This window comes from Chrysochloris asiatica, unplaced genomic scaffold (genome assembly GCF_000296735.1).
Source record: "Chrysochloris asiatica unplaced genomic scaffold, ChrAsi1.0 scaffold00192, whole genome shotgun sequence".
NCBI classification, from domain to species: Eukaryota; Metazoa; Chordata; class Mammalia; order Afrosoricida; family Chrysochloridae; genus Chrysochloris; species Chrysochloris asiatica.
This window is the reverse complement of record NW_006408710.1, coordinates 258,835-265,480: the sequence shown is the minus strand read 5'-3', so window position 1 is coordinate 265,480 and position 6,646 is coordinate 258,835. Positions and strand designations below refer to the sequence as shown.

At 39.3% G+C, this 6,646-nt stretch overlaps 1 protein-coding gene across 1 annotated transcript in view; it reads right to left on the bottom strand.

Annotated features, from left to right (window-relative positions):
• ABCA9 (ATP-binding cassette, sub-family A (ABC1), member 9) overlaps positions 1 to 6,646 on the bottom strand; it is a 146,321-nt gene that overhangs the window by 56,206 nt on the left and 83,469 nt on the right. The window lies entirely within an intron of this gene.

Genomic DNA, 6,646 nt, shown 5'->3' with positions numbered 1-6,646 from the left:
AAAAGAAAAAAATCAATTTTCATTTCATAATTTATCCCAATCCACCCACTGTCTCCATAGCTACTGCTACCACCTGGCCCCAAGCCTCTGTCATTTGTCAATTAGACTATTACGTTCTAACTCATGCCCCTGCGCCCAATAGTTGATAGTCTGAAATTCAGTCTTCAGAGGTAAGGGTTATCTTCTTTCAAAATGTTTATTTGATCATGTTAACTCTCCCTCTTACCACCCTCCAAAGACTTCCCATTATACTCAATAGTGCTCATGGCCTATCTCACCCAGTCCCTCTCTTTGTCTCCAGCATTGCCTCGAAACATTCAAACATGTTTCTGACTTGAGGCCACTGTATGTCTCTGGCTCTCACCAATTCCACAGCATTCCTTCTTGTCATTGAGTCCGCAGTTTGTTGTCTTCCTGAAAGTCCCCCTCTGATCACCTTACTGATGTTGCTTATGGTTTTGCATAACATTGTCTTTACTTTCAGGGTTTCTCAATCTTAATGTTTTTGACATTTGGGGACAGATAATTATTGTTGAGTGACTGAGAGGTAATAAAGGAAGCTAAGGAGCTTTGGTAAGGAGCTCTGGTAGCGTAGTGGTTATGAATCGGGCTGCGAACCTTAAGGTCAGCAGTTCAAAACTACCAGCTGCTCCGCGGAAGAAAGATGAGGCTTTCTACTCCCGTAAATATTTACACTCTCGGAAATCCTGTACAGGGTCGCTATGGGTCGGAACTGACTCGATGGCACTTAACAACAACAACAACAACAAGGAGCTCTGGTAGCGTAGTGGTTACCAATTGGGCTGCTAACCTCAAGGTCGGCAGATTGAAACTACCAGTTGTTCCGCGGGAGAAAGATGAGGCTTTCTGACCCTGTACAAATTTTGAGATTTGCAGCCTTGGAAACCCTGTGTAGGGTCACTATGAGTTGGAATCAACTTCATGGCACTTAACAACAACAACAACAACAACAATCATTGGAAATTTACAAGATCCAGGAACTGAGAAGCCACAGCGTTGGAGCGATCATCTATTTCGATATTCAACACCCAAGAAAAATGTCAGGTGTAGGGATAAAGAGATTTAAGTGTCAAAGTATTTACAGAATGAGGGACTATTCAATAAATTGGTAGGTAAGAAAGGACAGGTGTTGTCTGAGTATAATCTTTAAAGACACTGTGCCTTTGAAAACAGAAGGAAGAAAATTACCTATAAGTGAGTTCTGGTATAGTGCTGTAGGATAAGCACTGGACTGCTAACCTCAAGGTCAGCAGTTCAAATCCACCAGTCACTCCTTGAAAACCCTATACAGAGTTGCTATGAGTCAGAACTGACTTGGCAGCACTAAACAATAACATATATTATTTACCAGATTCTATGCACATATTTATTATTTTATTCAAGTGTCATAATGACCTTCTATATAATTATTTTTATTCTTAATGATGCTGGTGATAGAAAAAATGTCTACAGTGGTCCACCAGAAGACTTGGTGTTCTTCCCTAGTCTCCAGAATCTGTTGGAATGATGTGATATCACTCTTTTACAGAGATTGGAACATTTGATCTTAAGACACTCCAAATAGAAGCTCCAAGTGTCACTGTAGAGAGTTTGGGAAGGGTGGCTGGTGAGTTTGCATTATTAACCTTGCAGCTTATCCTAAACTTGCAGTGCTTATCCTGCATCGCCACACGGGATTTCTATGTATATTTGTAGTCATAAATGATAACACTATTGATATTTGAAGTGTTGAAGAGCAAATAAGTCAATTTGAGAACTAAGGTGCACATGACCCAAGCTGTGGTATTTTCAATAACCTCATATGCATGTGAAAGGTGAACAGTGAAGAAGGAAGACCATAGAAGAATTGATGCATTTATATTATGGTGTTTAAGGAGACTTACAAATACCATGGACTGTTAGAAGAACAAAAAATCTGTGTTGGATGAAGTACAACCAAAATGTTCCTTAGAAGCCAGGATGGCCAGATTTCGCCTCTCATACTTTGAACATATTATCAGGATGGACCAGTCCCTGGAGAAGGATACTATGCTTGGTGAAGTGGGGGGTCAATAAAAAAGAGGAAGACTCCCAATGAGATGGATTGACACAGTGGCAGCAACAATGGGCTCAAATGTAGTGACAACTGTGAGGTTAGTTCAGGACCGGGCAGTGTTGTTGTACATAAGGATGACCTGAGTTGGAACCGACTAGACAGTGCCTAACAACAACATTGCCATGATCGTACCATGCTTCTGAAATTCTTGTGGATCTGAAATTCTATGTAACCAAATTTATTGTTTCTTTTATAGGATTGTTTGATATAAAGCCTGTATTTCACAAACTCACTGAGACAGTTGCATTGTTTTTCTTAGGTTGGGTTTGTTGTTGTTGTTAAGTGCTGTTGAGTCAATTGTGACTCATAGCAACACTGTATAGGGTTTCTGAGAAGCAGCTGGTGAGCTTGAACCACTGACCTTACAGGTTCAAACAGAACTTGTAGTCCAGTACATTTACCAACAGCGCCACACCAGGGCTCTTAGCTTGGGGTGGTGGTAGTGGTTATGTGCTGTGGAGTCAGTTTTGACTCATAGCAACCCTGTGTAACAGGGGTTCTGAGGTTGTAAATCTTAATGGGAGCAGAAAGCCTCATCTTTCTCCTGTGGAACTGCTGGTAGTTTCGAACTGCTGAACTTGAGGTTAGCAGATTGACTTGTAACCACTATACTACCAGAGATCCTTAGCTTGGGGTACATATTATCAAAATATTAAAATAATGTACACTTCCCTTGGCAGTTCCCATAATATCAACGCTTTCATATTAAAAATGCTTAACCAATTCCAAGTCTAGAAGATCGTTTGTGCAGTTGGACAAAGACTTTGAAGACTAAGTTCTATATTAGACACAATCCTTAGTTATAACTATGTTGGCAGAGTGTTTGACAATTTGTTTCATTACAAAGAGTACCACTTTACTGCTAATATAATATAAGTAAAGCTATAGTTTTGTATTAGGCAAATCTGCTGCACGAGACCTCTTAAGAGTGTTCATGAGCAAAGATAGTAGTTTCAGGCCTTAACTGACCCAAGCCATGGTGCTTTCAATAACCTCATATGCAGTGAAAGTTGGAGAGTGAATAAGGAAGATAGTAGAAGAATTGATGCAGTTGAGTTATGGTGTTGGAGGAGCATATATTAAAAGTACCACATACCATCAAAAGAACAAACAGATCTATGTTGGAAGAAGTATAGCAAGAACTTTCCTTAGAAACCAGGATCTAATGACTTTGTCTCTCATACTTTGGATATATTATCAGGAGGGACCAGCCCCTGGAGAAGGACATCATGCTTGGTAAAGTGGAGGGTCAGTGAAAAGAGGAAGACTCCCAATGAGACAGATTGGCACTGTAGTAGCACCAATTGGTCCAAGGGTAGCAACGATTGTGAGGTTGGAGTAGGACCACGTAGTGTTGCCTTTTATTGTGCATAAATTCACTATGAATTGTTACCACCTCAGTGACACTTCACCACAACAACAGTAGTTTTTGACGTGTTTATGTGTACCCACTCACTTGTGTCTCATTAAAATCATGGGAGTCGGAATTAAGATCTTTTAAAAATAAGACATCAGGAATCCTTCTAGAGCAAATAATTTACCCAACGTCTTAAATGAGTAGTCTTCCAAATGTTAATAGTGTTACAAAAAAAGTTTTAAAATACTTTTAATAAAGCAGGAAGGTATAAGAAGCAAATAAAATCAAAGTGTATATCCTTCATACATATTCCTTCTTCCTATGTTCAATTAGCTAAAAACAATACCTAAGTAAGAATGTCCAATGATCTTATGATTATTTTAAGTTTCCATATTTATAACATTCTTAATTGGTTAGTTAACAAAACCAAATCCACCTGCCATCAAGTGGATTCTGATTTCTAGAACTACCCTATAGGAAAGAGTAGAATAATGCAATAGAGTTTCTAAAGCTGTAAATCTTTACTGGAGCAGACTGTGTAATCTTTATCCTGAGGAGCAGCTGGTGGGATTGAACCTCTGACCTTTAGGCTAATGGCCCAAAGTTTTACCTATAGCATTAGCAACTCTTAACAATATATGTGTTGTTGTTGTTAAATGTCATCGAGTCAGTGCTGATGCATAGTGAACCAGTATAGGGTTTCCAAGAAAGAGCTGGTGGGTTTGAACCTCTAACCTTATGATTAGCAGTCAAGTGCTTATACTACAGCAACACAACACATGACTCTACCAATATATATAGACACATGGAAAATTAAGAATGATAAAATTTCAGTGCATTGCATAGAAGTACACCCTTGCATCTTAAGAAAGCATATAAAAATCAGAACTATGTTTCACAATTAAATGTCAGCTTTTTATTTCAGAACTTTCAACAACTTCATCATTCAAATTCTTACTTTAACTATTTATTTCAACAGGTTTCAAATTTCCATTATATTCCCAACAGACAAAGCATGAGCTCTATATCTAAAATCTGAAAAATAACAGGAAGGGAAAACCAATGAATCAAGGAAGGCTTAAAAAAACTCAATGAATAGCAAAAATGCTGTGTGATCAATGAACTCTTTCCCCCCTAAAACTAATACCTGTTTTAATTTTTCCTTTACATTACATATTTTGAAGCTCAGAGAAAATGAAACCAGCTCTGTATCATCCTTAGACACCCAAATACTTGCAGAGTAAATGAATTTGTCAATTTGATGCTGTATAGAACCTGGTTATCAGTTGTAGGTAGACACAGAAGCTGCTTGTGTTTAACTTCATCTCATATCCTATCATTGCTTTCTCTGGCTTTATCCCAAACCTTCCTCCTCCCACTATAATTAATATTATTGAGGAAACTATTATCTGAGTTTCAAAGTATTTTGTACCATATCCCCGATAGGGTATTTTAATGCTATAAAATACTGTCTTTCAAAAAGTCGCAGGCTTAAACAACATCATTGGATATCTGGGGTCTTTAAGAGTCTTCCTTGGGGAGTAACTTCCACTTCACTGAGGGGTCAACTTCTTCATCAAGATCATCTAGTTCCTGCTCCTTGGAGAGTTCCAGGAAAATCTGAAAGAGATGGAAGAAACAGAGGACAGAATGTCAAGTGGCCTCTTGGACCAGTGAGTGAGCGGGAAGAAGATGCTTCGTGAATCCACTGCAGCCACATGGCTGATAAAAAGTTACTACAAGAACCCACCTGCTCCAGGGTGGACTGAGACAGGCTGTATTCCTCCAGGTCGAAGCTCTGCTTAACTGCACAAAGATGAACTTACGTTACATTCACATATTATCTATTCAAACAGTTTTACCAAGCTGTGTACAAAAAAATAATTCTGAGTCAATTTCAAATATAAAAGAAAAGATAATGACTATTCTTTGACCAAATATGAGCATGCAATTTTACTCAATAGTCGTGTCAAACCCCAAAAACCCAAACCCAGTGCCACTGAGTCAATTTGGACTCATAGTGAACCTGTGCAGGGTTTCTAAGATCGTTAATCTTTAAATGAGCAGACAGCCTCAACTTTCTCCCATGGAGAGGCTGGTGGGTTTGAACCACTGACCTTGCAGTTAGCAACCCAATATGTAACATGCAACACCACCAGGTTTCCTTGATAATCGTATGTTGTTGTTAAGTGGTGTCAAGTTGGTTCCAAATCAGAGTGACCTGGTATAGAGTTTCTGAAGAGTAGCTAGTAGGTTTGAACCACAAACATAGCAGTTAACAGTCTTGTGCTAATCCTCCAGCACCACACCAGTACTCCTTATAGCCATATAACAGAGAGAAACACTCTCTTATTACCTTTGAGTTTCAGTAGGAATGGAAACCAACATTAGCGGTTCCAGACAGCTATGCAGGATGAGCTAAGAGAAGGTAGTTTCTGTGCTGAAAAATTTCCATGAGCCCTTCCACGTTGCTCTCCCTCTTGTCTCTCCTCTGCTTTGTCCCCACAACTGACTTCAGAAACTGCCCCCTGGTAGGTTCTATCACAGAAAAGCCCAGTAGGAGTTACAGAGAAATGGGTTCAAGGCAATTTTTTCTTTCACTCCCTCCCTGAGATCAAGGTTTCCCTAGATTGATAGTCACTGTTTTTTCTGGTAGTAAATTCTAGATGACTTTACTCCCAGGTTTCAGTCATTACTTCCTCTCTTAGTTTCTTTGAATCTAGGAATGATAATGGCTCTGCCTGAAGCAATTGCACTGTTCCTTATACTTGTGTGTATAGTCAATTTACAAATTAAACTTCTTTGCATTATCTTATTTTGAATCTACCATCTGTTACTCCTTTGGACTATGACGAGACCATTATCGTGAAGGTAGGTATGTTGTTGTTGTTAGGTGCCATCAATGGAACACTGCTCGCTCCTGGGCCAACCTCACAATCTCTGCTACATTTGAGCCCATTAATGCTGCCACTGTGCCAGTCTACTTTGCTGGGGATCTTCCTCTTTTTTTCTAACCCTCCACTTTACCAAACATGATATCCTTCTCCAGGGACTGGTTCTTCCTGACAATATATGTGCAGTATAAGAAACAAAGTCTGGCCATCCTGGCTTCCAAGGAGCACTCTGTACTTCTTCCAACACAAATCTGTTTGTTCTTTTAACAGTCCATGGTA